The sequence below is a fragment of the Coenobita brevimanus genome, chromosome 31 (assembly GCF_032717465.1).
Source record: "Coenobita brevimanus isolate Jiangsu-jjx chromosome 31, ASM3271746v2, whole genome shotgun sequence".
NCBI lineage: Eukaryota > Metazoa > Arthropoda > Malacostraca > Decapoda > Coenobitidae > Coenobita > Coenobita brevimanus.
This window is the reverse complement of record NC_136984.1, coordinates 3,614,269-3,628,449: the sequence shown is the minus strand read 5'-3', so window position 1 is coordinate 3,628,449 and position 14,181 is coordinate 3,614,269. Positions and strand designations below refer to the sequence as shown.

At 43.1% G+C, this 14,181-nt stretch overlaps 1 pseudogene; it reads right to left on the bottom strand.

Annotated features, from left to right (window-relative positions):
- Nucleotides 1-14,181, bottom strand: part of LOC145395468 (DNA polymerase delta catalytic subunit-like) — a 133,476-nt pseudogene that overhangs the window by 88,808 nt on the left and 30,487 nt on the right.

Below are 14,181 nucleotides of genomic sequence, written 5' to 3'. Positions count from 1 at the left end.
CTCAAGTTTGATAGGTTTGACAAACTTCTCAGTGACATAATTTGCCGCCTCCCGCCCCAGCTCCATCGCCTCCGCACTGTGTCCACCCCAAACTTTACCATCACTGAGTCTGTGTCACCGTAGATTCACCTGCACATGGGGAGAAATGTAGTTCATCATTATCATTGTCATTGTCACCATCATCACCTCTTCTGCCCAATTACAGTAATCCCTTGATTAACTGGACGATCCGTATATAGTCATGCTCTGTGTTTGTTCATTAGGCCCTTGGCTCCTGTATAACCATATCCGGATTTATCTGTCCGTAACTGGACATAAAAGTTCCGGCTTCGGCTGCCAGCCAGCCTACAAAGTAAAAAAAAAAGTCTGCTCTCTGGCTCACTGGCCTCTCTGACAACATGCAGGTAATAGACCGTAACCCACAAGGTGGGTGAGGAATGGCTGTACAGATCCCTACCATATGGTCGAAATCACCCAGTCACCCTAATCACCAGCAACATTCTGGCAGTGCTTGAGGAAAACAGCGTAGCCCACAAGCTGAAGTAAAATGGCTGTATGAGTCTTTACCGACTACCGAAAGTTCCCCAGCCGGCCAGATCAATGGGAACATACCACCCTCGGAGGAATAACACAGAGCCTAACCCACCAGCAGGGCAAAAGCACCCGTCCGCCCCCTCACCGAACAGTGAAAATCCCGTGGCATGCCTCACCTCTCCCCTCCCCCCGTCCCTCCTCCATCCCTCCTCATGCTCACCACTGCCCTCTTTTTCTCCCTCCCTCTCCTTCAGTCCTCCCCCACCCGTGTGTCGCCTACCATCCCACTGCATGAGTTTTTTTTTTTTTTTTTTTTTTTTGCAATTGTTTCAAATACCTTGGTCGTATCAAATTCCGAAAAGGCCGCGAGAAAGCTCAGAGAAATTCGGCATCTAGACATGTGCTCCAACTCTTGCATGGTACGAGGAAAATTTTTGCCCTACAATGTTGGTAATTTATTTGAAGGTATTATTTACTCTCCAACAAGTTCACTCTCACAACTTTTTTGTACTTTTATTCATCATTTTTTTGTGTTTTATTACCCTAGCTTATGGTATAACCACCAGCAAAGATGATGGAATACAATTTATACCAATATAACCCATTTCCAGGGGGTATATTGAAATTGAAAAGAAAATTTTTTTCTAGGAGTGCCGCAGAGTCAGCCATTACTCTTGCTGTCTGAGAAGCTTTTTGAATTCCTGAGAGATTAGAATATTGCAACCGTCACCTTCATTGATATTTCTGTGGACTTTTGTTGTTTAGATATTGCTTTCATAGTGTATAGCATTACCCTGGATATTCCCATGTGTGTTTTGCTGTCCAAATACAGCTCAAAGACTGGAGAACACTGCCAAAATTAGGAGGGGTACTGTACAGTATAGGCAGGATATTTGTGGATTTTTGTTGTTTATGCATTGTTTCCTTAGTGTCTAACATTACACTGGATATTCCCACGTGTGTTATGATGTCTAAATACTTCTGAAAGACAGCAGAACACTGCCAAAATTAGGAGGGGTACTGTGCATATTGTTTTTTTTTTGTTTTTGTTTATGCATTACATTCTTAGTGTTCAGAATTATATTGCATACTGCAGTGTTTGCTCTGTCTAAAAACAACCGAAAGACCTCAGAACACTGCCCAAATTAGGAGAGATTTACTGTACATATTGGTAGGGTTTTGCATGTTTTTTTTATGCTCTGTTTTCTTAGTGTTTAGGATTATACTGCTAATTCCAATGTGTATTTTGATGTCTAAGAAGAGCCAAAAGACCGCATTACACTGCCAAAGTGGGAGGGGTACTGTACATATAAGTAGGGTATGAGTACAGTAGAGGTTGTTGCTCTGTATCCGGACAGTGCCTGTATCTGGTCATGCTGCCAAGTTCTAATATGATGGATAATCAAGAGGATTACTGTATATAAAGAAAGACGACTCATTTTACCATCATCATCATCACCGCTTATTCCCAGCCCCACTTCCAGCACATGTTTCCCAGATAACAAAACTCCTCCACACACTCAAGAGACTCACTATCAAAATCAATCCCTTCAAACCTGACAGTCTCCACATGTTGTCCCCGACAAACCACACAAAATCAGCATTACCTCATGATCTACCTCCAATACCACTACATCTCTTATGCACCCACTCATCACAAACACTGCATTACCTCGCAGTCTACCTCTAATACCATTACGTCTCTTATGCACCCACTCATCATAAACACTGCATTACCTCACCCAGTCTACCTCTAATACCATTGCAACTCTTATGCACCCACTCATCACAAACACTGCCATTACCTCGCAGTCTACCTCTAATACCACTACATCTCTTAGGCATCCACTTATCACAAATACTGCATGATCTCACAGTCTGCTTCTAATACCACTACATCTCTTAAGCACACACTTATCCTATCATGCCTGACAGTCTCCACATACTCTCCCCGACACAATGCACACAGGAAATCAGCATAATCTCACAGTCTGCCTCTAATGCCACTACATCTCTTATGCACCCACTTACCAAAAACAAAGCTAACCTCTTTTTCCAAATGCAGAAAGAGAAAGAGAAGGCATTTACCATGATCATCATTATCACTCAAATCTCACGTTCCCACATAAGAATAAGGTAAAGTAGCTTCCAGAAAGCATCGTTAGAATATTTCCTTTTTTTTTTTTTTGGTCTGTATTTGGATGGGAGAGCTGCTTGGTTACTATCTATTGCAAGATACCATGATCTCTTAAGGGGTGACCACAAACAAATCTCCTCCATGTTGCCCTGTCCCTCAGCATTTCACTGTCCTCCCCCAACTGACACCCCCATCCCTGATATACCTCTCCACTCCATTCCTCCATCTCATCCTTGGTTACATGATATAATAATAATCATCCATCCATCCATCCATCATCCAATCCTGTGCTGCCCCATAAGGAACATAGGAGCCCTGGGCTAGCCAACTTGGTCCTAACATTTAAGATGAGAGTGAATAATAATAATAATAATAATAATAATAATAATAATAACAAGAACAATAATAATAATAATAATAAATAACATCCTCACATATCAGTCCTCACCTCTGCATTGAATTTATATCCGTTTTCTATGGTGTATTTCTTCACCACCTCATCTTTAATTGGAGCACTCAATCATTTCTCGGCCAGATGCTGTCACACTCTGGTAGGGGTAAGGTGGTGGTTATATTACAAACAAGTACAGGATGGGCACATGACAGTCACTTCATCATGATCACCATCAACATTTCGAATATTTACACCACCGCTATCATGACTATTCTCAATATTATTATTTTGAACATTTACACTACTTTCATCACTTTCACTATCATCATCATTTTGAACATTAATACTATTAATATCATCACTTCTCATTATCATCATCATCATCATCACCATTAACATCACTCATTTAGCAATACAACTGCCATCAGTAATTATAATCGACACCTCTCCCTCTATGTACTAAAATGGCCTACCTGTGAGATCTCGAGGCAGGGGAGCTTTCCCACTCGTGAACCATTAAACCCATGCACAGAGTTGGCAGATTTTTTCAGGACCTTTGTCGACCATCCAACACCTGCGAGAAATATAATAAATGTCAAAGGTGAGAAGCAGAACTCTACGAGTAAAAAATTTTACTTTCAACATAATAACAAATTGTGTGATTAAATATGTAAGCACTTGATTCCATGTTAAAACTGACATCACAAGAGTGTGAATGAGTCCTTGGTTCGTTTTTACTAGCTAATAGGTAAACCCTCACTATAACAGGCCCTGCTATAGAAGATACTGGATTAAACAGACACGACAAAGCCCACTGAACTTCTGTCAGCTGTAACAGACAATCTCCATTAAATGAGGCACAATGGATGGCAATACATATGTTTCCTACCCATTTTTATTCCACACTGGCCTGAAATTGCCCTCTCCCCATCATGATTCCAGAACTGAAATAACAAATTACGCTGATACTCTTCTAGTCATTAAGATATGCTATGGCAAGGATGTGAGGTAAGCTACAAAATGACAAAATTACAGGCCAGATAAGTGTAAAATGGGCAAACAATAATTTACATTTTTAGTACTAGAATATGTTGCATGTACTCATGTATTTTCAAACATGTTACTTGGGGAAGATGCCATGTGCTGGAGTTGGGGCTGGAGCTAGCTCTGTGGGTAGGAGTGGGGAGTGGTTAGAAAAAGTTCAAGAAGCTGTTGCCTCTCCTGACACTGAGAGAGATTTCCTCCGTGCTGTGGGAACTTTGTATGCAGTGTGTTAGAAATGTAATGCAGTATGGTAGTGAGACGTTGACAGTAAAGGTTCAGGATGTTTTTTTTTTTTTTTTTTTTGAGATAACAGAACGGAGGGAAGGAAAAACAAATGGGGGGAAAAAAAAAATCCATACACCAGATTACTGGTGTCCTCTTTTCATAAAATATCTGTGGACCAGACTTGAACAGTTGTGGGTTGAAATTGGAGGAAAACAACTCTGGGGAAGCAGAGTTCCAAAGAAATGCAGTTCGGAGGGAAGGAAAGAATTCTGATAGGCAGAAGTTCTGCAATATGGTTGAGTGACATTCCAGTCATGAGCGCTACCAGATGCCACAGTGTAGCACGAGGGAAGGCATGGAGAGGTGGCACCATGGACGCAACTTCGTCTGAGCATTTGCCAAAAAAATGTCTGGCAAAATAATGCAAGGGAGGCAACATTCCTTCTTGCACTTACAGGGGAGGTAGTTTATATGTAATGGCAGGGTTGTTAATGATTCTAACAGCTTTATTCTGAATTTTGTCTAATGCAACACTCTCCATAACCATTCCACAAGGGTGAGCAATATTCAAGCTGAGAGCGCACATGACTCTTATAAATTATGGCTAACTGCTCATCAATGAAGATGAACAAAAATGACAATGATTAGGTGGATGTGTAGTGCGTCCTTGAATGCGAGGCCTGGAGGGGCTAAGTTTATAATGGAGGAGTTGACAGGAAGGATGTGACTGGAGTGCTAGTAGTAAAAGTAGTTGTTCCCTAGGCAGTCTGACCGAACGGTCCCGAGTCCCTAAGGAAGACCAAGGCAGGGACAGGGTTGTCCCACAGAGCTCTCAAGGAGTGTATGTTGTGTTGTTGGTGCAGGCAATTGTATGCACTGCAGTCTTCCATAATATGCTTAGTAGTATGAAGGTGCTGTGTTGCATCCTGGACAGGCGTCAGCAGTGGAGTCATTTAGCCTCTTCAGATAACTCAAGAGGGGTGGATGATCACATTTCAGCCTGGCCAAGTGAACCCTGTCCTCACGAGAGAGGTAGGGATTCATATGGGTGAATATCAGGAGGCCATGCATGCAACTGTGTGTAGTGTTTATGTGACTGAATGGAGCAACCAGTGATTTGAGCATGTTGCCTATGCTTCTGGAAGCTAGTTTGAGGCAGGCAAGGGGGACAGATGACAGTATTTGTCAACTGTGCTGGGTGTTGTTTTAATGTTCCTTGGTGTGTGTGAATGTGCTGCCATATGTAGTGTAGTGGATGGTGTGGGTTTGTGGAGACTGCAGCAAGTATTTGTGTGCCTCTCATGTCTAGATGATCTTTTGACCTTGAGGACTTTGATTTCTCGGTGTAGGTGGTCTGTGGGTGTAGTAGCTGTGCAGTTTGTGACTATTTTTTAGGGTCTTATTCTGTATGATCTGTAGAGTGTTGTAGTGTGTTTTAGTGAGATTAGAAGCCCACGCAGGGCACTTGCATAATCTGGTCACTGAACGTATGTATTGTTTGTATACTGTGGTGGTGGTTTTCTCTGTTGTGTCCAAATGTTGTATGGACAAGTGACCTTAGGGTGATAAGTCTTGGTGTTATTTATTTATTTTTTGAATGTTTGTGATGTGTTGTTTATTAATGACAAAGATGTATTGTATGTTACACCAAGGATTTTGTGTGGGGAGAGGTAGGGAGTGTTGTTTATGGCGAGATATGGAATGTGTCTGAGTTCTGGCTGGCCAGTTTGTGAGAAGGGTCACTGCAGATTTGGCTGGGGATATTGTGAGTCTGTTTGTGGTGAACTGTCTTGCAAGTAGTGTGTTGAGGAATTTTGGAGAATGTGTGTGGCTGTGTTTGCGTTTTGGTATGTATATGTAAGTGTTATGTCATCTGTGTAGGAAGCTATGTGTATTCTAGTGGTGTGTGGGGTGAAGGTATATCGTGCATGGATTGGTTTAAGAGTGTAGCGGACAAACAGATCCTTGAGGGACGCTGTTTGTGAGGTTTCTGATATTCGATGACTGACCGGCAAATGTTACTTGTGCACATCTGCCATGCTAAATAGTTTGCTTGCCATTGTGTGCATGTTTGTGTTAAATATTTTGTTTGTGAGGTTGTGGCAGGGATGGCATCAAAAGCTTTGCTAATGTCTTTTGCGACTAGGGGTATTCCCTGTGTTGTGGCCCAGCTGAATTGATGCCATCAAAAACTCCGTGTAAGGTCTGTACAAAAAGTGTTTGTGGAGTGTAGTGGGCCTAAAACAATATTGTGAGGGGGCTAAAGAGATGTAAAGTGTATCTAATTACAATACCAGCTGTTCAATGATTTTGGAGGAGGGGAGATGCAGAGGAGGTATGATGGGGTGGTAGTGAGGAACGTAGCATGGCATGGATCTTTGTTGGGTTTGGTGATAATGATAGTGCCAATGCTTCCAGATGTTAGGTATTATGTTGTGTGGGTAGCTGTAGTTTGATATGTTGGTGTGTGCTTTTTATGCCTTGTGGTCCAAGTTGGGTGTTTAAGGTTAGTATGTTTATGTTGTCTGGAGCCACAGGCAGGATGAGTGCTTAAGGTTTGTTAATGATGTGGTCCATCTGTTTGTAAGTGAAAGGTGCAGAAGTCTGAGTTCTGTGTGGGAACTGTCTCTTGCATCAGATGAAACATCGGTTTGTCGTGATGGGAGTTTAGGTGGTTGACGTGTGAAAAGTGATTGATGAGAGTGTTTGCTTATTGTTTCATTGGAGGGTGTGGTGTCTGTTGTTGTGATGGCAGGTGTGTGTGATTGTATAGTATTGCTGCTGGAGAATGTGACGGCTGTTTTGTGTTTCCTTGTAGAATTTGCTGGTGTTTGTTTTGTGATGAAGTGTTTGGAGATAATTATTCCAATTGAGTGTTTGGTGCTCTGACACTTTAATGTTTATTTGAATGTTGAGTTCTTATATTCGTTGTACGGTGTCTTGTGTATGGAGTGTTGGGGAATGTTGTAGTGTGTTGTGTTGACTGATGAGACCTTGAATTTCTGGTGTGAAGTTGGGGTTGTGTCTCCTTCTGTTGCCTGTAGGGATGTGTCTTTTGTCTATTTTGAATAACTGTAATGAAAATGTGCATAGCTGTGTTGATGTTTGTGATGAGTGTACTGTTTAATGTTTCAAAGTGTTCTTCTGTTTCAGTTTTGAAGGCCTCCCAGTTGGCTCTTATAATTACTGTAGTGTATCTGTGTCTGAGGCCCACTGGGGTGAATCTGGTTTTGGTAGTGATGATGATTGGGAGGTGGTCATAGTCAAGTGTTTTGACCACTCTCCAGGACGTTGTGAGGGCGAGGTTTGGGGAGCAAAAGGTGATGTCTGTGATTGATGGAAGGAAGAGGGCTTGGTGTAGGATATGGGTATGTTGATGGAGATGGCTGAAGATGAAAAGATTATCTGTTTGAGATTGTAGTACCATCCCTCTCCGTGTCAGTGTTGATGACATGCCAGGCACACTTTGGCGTTGAAATCACCACCCAGGATGATGTTGGGTATGTTAGTGATGTGATGTATTTGAAGAAAGTAATTGTTTGGCACTGTGGGGGATGATTGGGGGGGGGGGAATGTATGTATCGACAATTGTTATGCATAATTTGTTACAAGTGTTCTTTCAATTGATTGTATTTCTGTTGTTGTGTCATGTGAGGGGAGAAGTGATGCTGCGTGTGCATTAGTATCTGAAAGTTGATGGATTGGTGTAACAGGGTGATGAGTCCACCACCACTGCTGTCGGCCTGATCTTGTCTGATGGTGGTGAAATTATGAATTGTAGGTGTTTTTTTTTGTGTGTGTGTTCTGCATTGTTGTGTTTCTTGTAAAATGGCAATGTGTATGTTTTGTTGTTTGATGAATTGTGTGTTTTTGTTTTTTTGGTGTTTATGCCTTCTATGTTTAACTGAAGAATGTTAATGTTGTGTGTACGATGTCTATTAGGTGCTTCAGCACTGGGGAGAGGTGGGGGTGTGAGTGGAGAGGAAGGGGTAGGAGAAAGTTGTGACAGAGGTAAGGGTTGGGGGGAATTAGATTGGGGTGGAATGGGAGGAGTGTAGTACTGTTATGATGATGAGGGGTAGACTGAGATGGTTTGAGCATGTGGAAAGGATGTGGGATGACAACTGGGTGCAAAAACTGAGAGGTGTTAACACTGGGGCTAGGGTTGCAAGAGGTAAATCGAAAAAGACCTGAGACGAAGTTGGGACAAAAGTCACGGAAGGTGACCTCAGAGATAAGGGACTGAATAAGGAAGCTGCCAGAGATCGAGCAGTGTGGGGAACAGCCGCTGGGTGACCAAGGCCAATGAATGCAAGCATGTTGGAACCTTAATAAACAATACACAAATGAAACAAATGTGCTTGAAATCCCAACCGGAAGGGGAAGAGGGGCCACAGATATAACTGACTATCAGATTTATCGGATCTGGTTTTTCCCCAGTTAATTCAATATAGTCAGGGTCTACTGCAATTACTGATGTATGGAATTCAGAATACATCTGACCTTCATGTATCATTACTGACTCCACTCAGTAATGTGGGATCCAGGCTGGTTACTTCTAACAACTAAATGTGGTCCATTAAAAAAAAAAAATAGAAACTATAGTCATTCTTAATAAAAAATTAATCTACCTATCTGTCTACCTATAGCCTGACACCTTAACCCGCCATGTCCCGTTGACGTATATTTACATCCGAACGTTTTGTCACTGTGAGTCCCGATGACATATATAAACGCGACGCAATTGCAAGGTCTGTCCTTTGCACATTTTCAAATTTTGTGCATGATTTTTGGTACTTATACACAGGACACCTTCCTTTACAAGATGCCAGGCAGGGACAGTGCATTACCTATTATTACCTCCCCACCCCGCACGCCATTGTCTTGGCAATTCACCTGTTACCAGTGACATGGCCAGTAAAGACATGTCATGCCACGGTACAAAATTCAAGGCCAGAGTGATTCCCAAATCGATGAGAATGTGGAGGACAAAGTTTACATAGCATTAGAGGAAGAAACAGTCAGAAATGATGATCAGGTAATGTCACCAAAAAAGGTCAGGTATGTTGATGTGTTTGGTGAGTGAAAAAATGCTTATATTGCCTATATTACTGTGTGAAAACCAATATACTCTCATACTACATATAAATTCGTACCAAATAAATAAATAAATACCGTTTATGAGTGGTGTGGAATAGTTACCCTCCCATAGAACTCGTTTTCTTTGGAGCCAGCCTGATAGAAAACCCAATAAGGTAAGGGGTACTGCTACATGGATTCAGTATTTTAAACCTCAGGTGAGCGATTTCTCTATGAATTTTCGATGTTTCTCACCAAAAGCGGAGGTTTGAGCTCAGATTTTTTTTTTTCCAAACTTGGTCGGGATTGGGGGGAGTCAGTGGAGGAAAATCGGTCGGGACGGGGAGGGTTAATCCTGTGAAGGGTGGCCACAAACAAATCGCCTCAATGTCACCCTGTCCTCTAGCATTTTGCTGCCCTCCCCTCAGCTCATCCCTTTCTCACAAACAAACAATTCAAAGCACTTTAGTACATAGAGTCGTGATCATAAATAATCACGTATACTCCTGTACTCCATGCCCCAGGCTTGCTCCTTTATGCATGGCAATCACACTGGTGTAAGAGGGGCTGAGAGGGAGGGGCCAGAGAAGGAAAAGTGGTTGGGGAGACGAATGATGTTGCTGGGGTGGAGTGATGGACGGAAAGGAGGATAGGTAGGGGAAGAAGAATGAAATGCGAAGTGGCTAGTGGCCACATATTTTGTCTATTTTCCTTCATTCAGAGCATAATATAAAGGAGTTAATATTGGGGAGATAATGCTGCATTACACCTTGTATAATGGCGTCAGATAACAAGCTATCGATAGATGGTGATATCAAGGGCTGGCTCATGTGAGATATAACAGATCAAATATTAGTGCAGAGGCTACGAAATTGTGTAGGACCAGACTGTCCATGTGTGGAAGCCAGAGAACGAGAAGACAAGGGCCCGCCTCCTCCAGAACACCAAGGAAGAATGGGAGCTGTTCAAGTGAAACCAGCAAACTATCAAAAACATTGTTTCCTCGGTCATGCGAACAATTGCAAGAAGATATTGAGGCAGGAGGCCACTGGACCACTTACTAAGGCTTTCCTGGTTGCTTTGGCTTGACCAATGTCGGGAAACATTGACATATATATATTTTTGGGGTTTGGGTAGGATTTGTTTCTTTTTTCTTCTAACAGATTATGAGAAATACCGTTATTATATCCACCCAGGCGCAAAAAACATCAAATTTATTTACCTTTTATGCACAATTATTTTAAATAACCTTTTCATATAGAGATGCCATAAAATAGCTGACATGATGGTGACTGCACAGAGGGAGTGTATACCAAGAGGATGATCATATTTACTGTGGACACAGCCATGTCAAAGGCTGCAAATGGTATTTATTCCAAACACTGATTACATATAACTATAGAGGACATTTCTTACACAAACATTACGGAAGTCAAAGCCATCCAGATTCTATTCTGCATCCGAAGTCAAGATACACGGATAAACACAAATATCTGGCTCCGCACTAATGTTTGATCTGTTACGTCAGTATATTTCTCTCACGAGCCAGCCCTTGACAGCAGCACTTTGAAGCATGTTATCTGACCCAGCTGTACAAGGTGTAATGCAGCATTATCTACGGAATATTAACTCCCTTATATCATGCCCTGAAGAGACAAATTATGTGCCACCACTTCGCATTTCATTCTCACTCCCCTGCCTAACCTCCCTCCCCTCCCTCACCCCACCCCAGCACCATCACTCATCCCCCCACCCACCTTTCCTTCTCTCTCTCTGGCCCCTCCCTCTCAGCCCCTCTTACTCCAGTATGTCTTGCCGCGCATGAAGGAGCCAGCCTGAGGCACGGGGTACAGGAGGATAGGTGATTATTTATGACCACGGATGTACATAAACTACTGGTATTACACTTTGGTACTGCAGTACTGTAAAAAAAAAAGTCAAGCGAGCAGTGGCCATGGGAAGGCTAGTGTGTGTGTTACAGAAAATGGAGAAGATTTATACTGTCATTAGTCCAAAGTAAGACATATTCTGCTCAACCTAAGCAGTGTGAGCAGGGGGGAGGCCAGCTAAATGGCTGGGGACAAGGAGGCATAGAGGCAATTTGTTTGTGGCCACCCCTTACAGGACTAAGGCGTCTGACAATAAACAGATAAACTGATAGGTCGATAATTCCATCCATCTACTCCAGTGTTGCCCCATGAGGAGCACAGAAGCCCTGGGCTATGCAAGCTGGTCCTGACATTTAAGATGAGATGACCACCTCACCCATCCCTGAGTGGCATTACGTGAGCAATAAACACCAACCAACCCTTGGATATAAACCTGCACAGGCTCAATCCGACTGGAGCGGCTTAACTCCCCACTAAACCACCAGGTGTTATAATTTGGTTATGTAGTTACCACCCAGTATAGTAAATGGTTTCCTGATGTACAGGACCCCATTTAGCTTGTCACTCAGTGCAGAGTCGACCATAGACAGAAGGAAAAAGGAAAGAATGAGGGAATGCAAAACAGAAGAGAAGGGATGGAAAGAAGGAAGGAAGAGAGGAAAGGGCAGACACCCGAGAGCAGCACTACATCGAGTGAGCAGAGGGAAAAAAAATCTATGGATTCACTTTGGCATTAAAGAGAGAGAGAGAGAGAGAGAGAGAGAGAGAGAGAGAGAGAGACAGAGAGACAGACAGACAGACAGAGACAGAGACAGAGAGAGACAGAGAGGTATAATAATGAGTGACTTGGAGATGCACAAACAGACAGATGCACAAACAGACAGACAGACAGATGCACAAACAGACAGACAGAGACAGAGACAGAGAGAGACAGACAGGTGCATAATAATGAGTGACTTGGAGATGCACAAACAGACAAACAATCAGATGCACAAACAGACAGACAGACAGATGCACAAACAGACAGACAATCAGATGCACAAACAGACAGACAATCAGATGCACAAACAGACAGACAGATGCACTAACAGACTGACAATCAGATGCACAAACAGACAGACAATCAGATGCACAAACAGACAGACAATCAGATGCACAAACAGACAGACAATCAGATGCACAAACAGACAGACAATCAGATGCACAGACGGACACACACACACACATACAAAAACAGACACAGATACACAGAGATGGATGCGCAGACAGACAGAAACACACACACGAACAGACGGAAATAGATACACAAACAGACATACAGAAGATGCACAAACAGACAGACAGATGCACAGACAGACAGGCAGACACACAAACAGAGGCAAATAATGAGTGTTCTTACTTTCTGTCTAAAAGGATCTGTTTCTTTCTTGAGGTCTGCCTTTGCCTTCTTCCGAGCAGCAAGGAGAGACTCAAGGATATCAGGCAGCAGACCTTTACGTTGTGAAGCCTTGACGAAGTAATTCCCAGATGGCGTCTGAATGTAGTCTCCTTCACCAAGTCTGTGGGAAGGGAGAAAGGGAGGGAATATCTTAAGCCAGTCCATCCCACAGTGGTAAATACCGTAACTGGGATGTCTGAAGCTACTCAAGCCAACAGAGGTAGATAACTGGGATATTCTAGGCCACTCAATCCCACACAGGTATGTAACTGGGACATACTAAGCCACCATAGCCAGTAAATACCTGGGTTTGGTTAATGAAGCCCAGGATCCAGAAATAAATACAATGACAAATGGCTATGAAGGGTTCTAACATACAATGGCATCTCTCTATTCACCCTTGCAAGTGAGGTTCAATTTTACACACTCTCACTCTAGTTCCTAAGCCTTCTGTGAGCCCTGTCCCCTTTCACTTCGTTGCCCTCCCCCCAACTTACACCCCCTCTCTCAATATACTTGTACCCCTCTACTCCATCCCTCCTTCTCATCCTCGGCCTCTCCCTCCCTCTCCCCCACCCTCCACCTCACTCACATGCACTCTCCTAGTTAGTCTCTTACTCTGCATCCTCCCCACTTAGGCAAACCACCTCAATGTATTTCTCTGAATACTTTCCATCACATCCACACCACAATGCTCCTTCATTTCCTCCATTCTCAGTCTGTCTCTCCATGCAACTTCCCATGCACCTCACTCACATACACTCTGCTAATTAGTCTCTCATTTTCCATCCTCTCCACATGGCCAAACAACCTCATTGTACTTTCCTAACGCTTTCTACCATATCCACATCCACACCACAATGCTCCTTCACTTCCTCGTTTGTCAGTCTTTCCCTCTATGTAACTCCAAATGCTTCTCATACACATTCACCCTCCTAGTTAGTCTTTCACTCTCCATGCTCTGCATATGACCAAACCACCTCAATGTATTTTTCCAAACGCTTTCTATCACATCCATATGCACACCACAATGCTCCTTCGCTTCCTCATTTCAGTCTGTCTCTTCATGTATGGTAACCCCATATGCACCTCACTCACATACTATCTATCTATAGCCCGACGCCCTAATCCCGCAAAGGGTGGCCGCAGACAAAACGCTCCAAGTCGCTCTGTCACCCACCATTTGACTACCCTTCCCCCAACTCACCCCCCCTCCCTCATATACCTCTCAACTCCCTCCCTCCACCTCATCCTCGGACTACCCCTCCCTCTCCCTCCCTCCACCTCACCTACATACACCCTCTTAGTCAGTCCTTCATTCTCCATTTTCTCCACATGTCCAAACCACCTCAGTGTATTTCTCCTAATCTTCTCAACCACATCCACATCCACTCCGCAACGTTCCTTCACTTCTTCATTCGTCAACCTATCTCTCCATGTC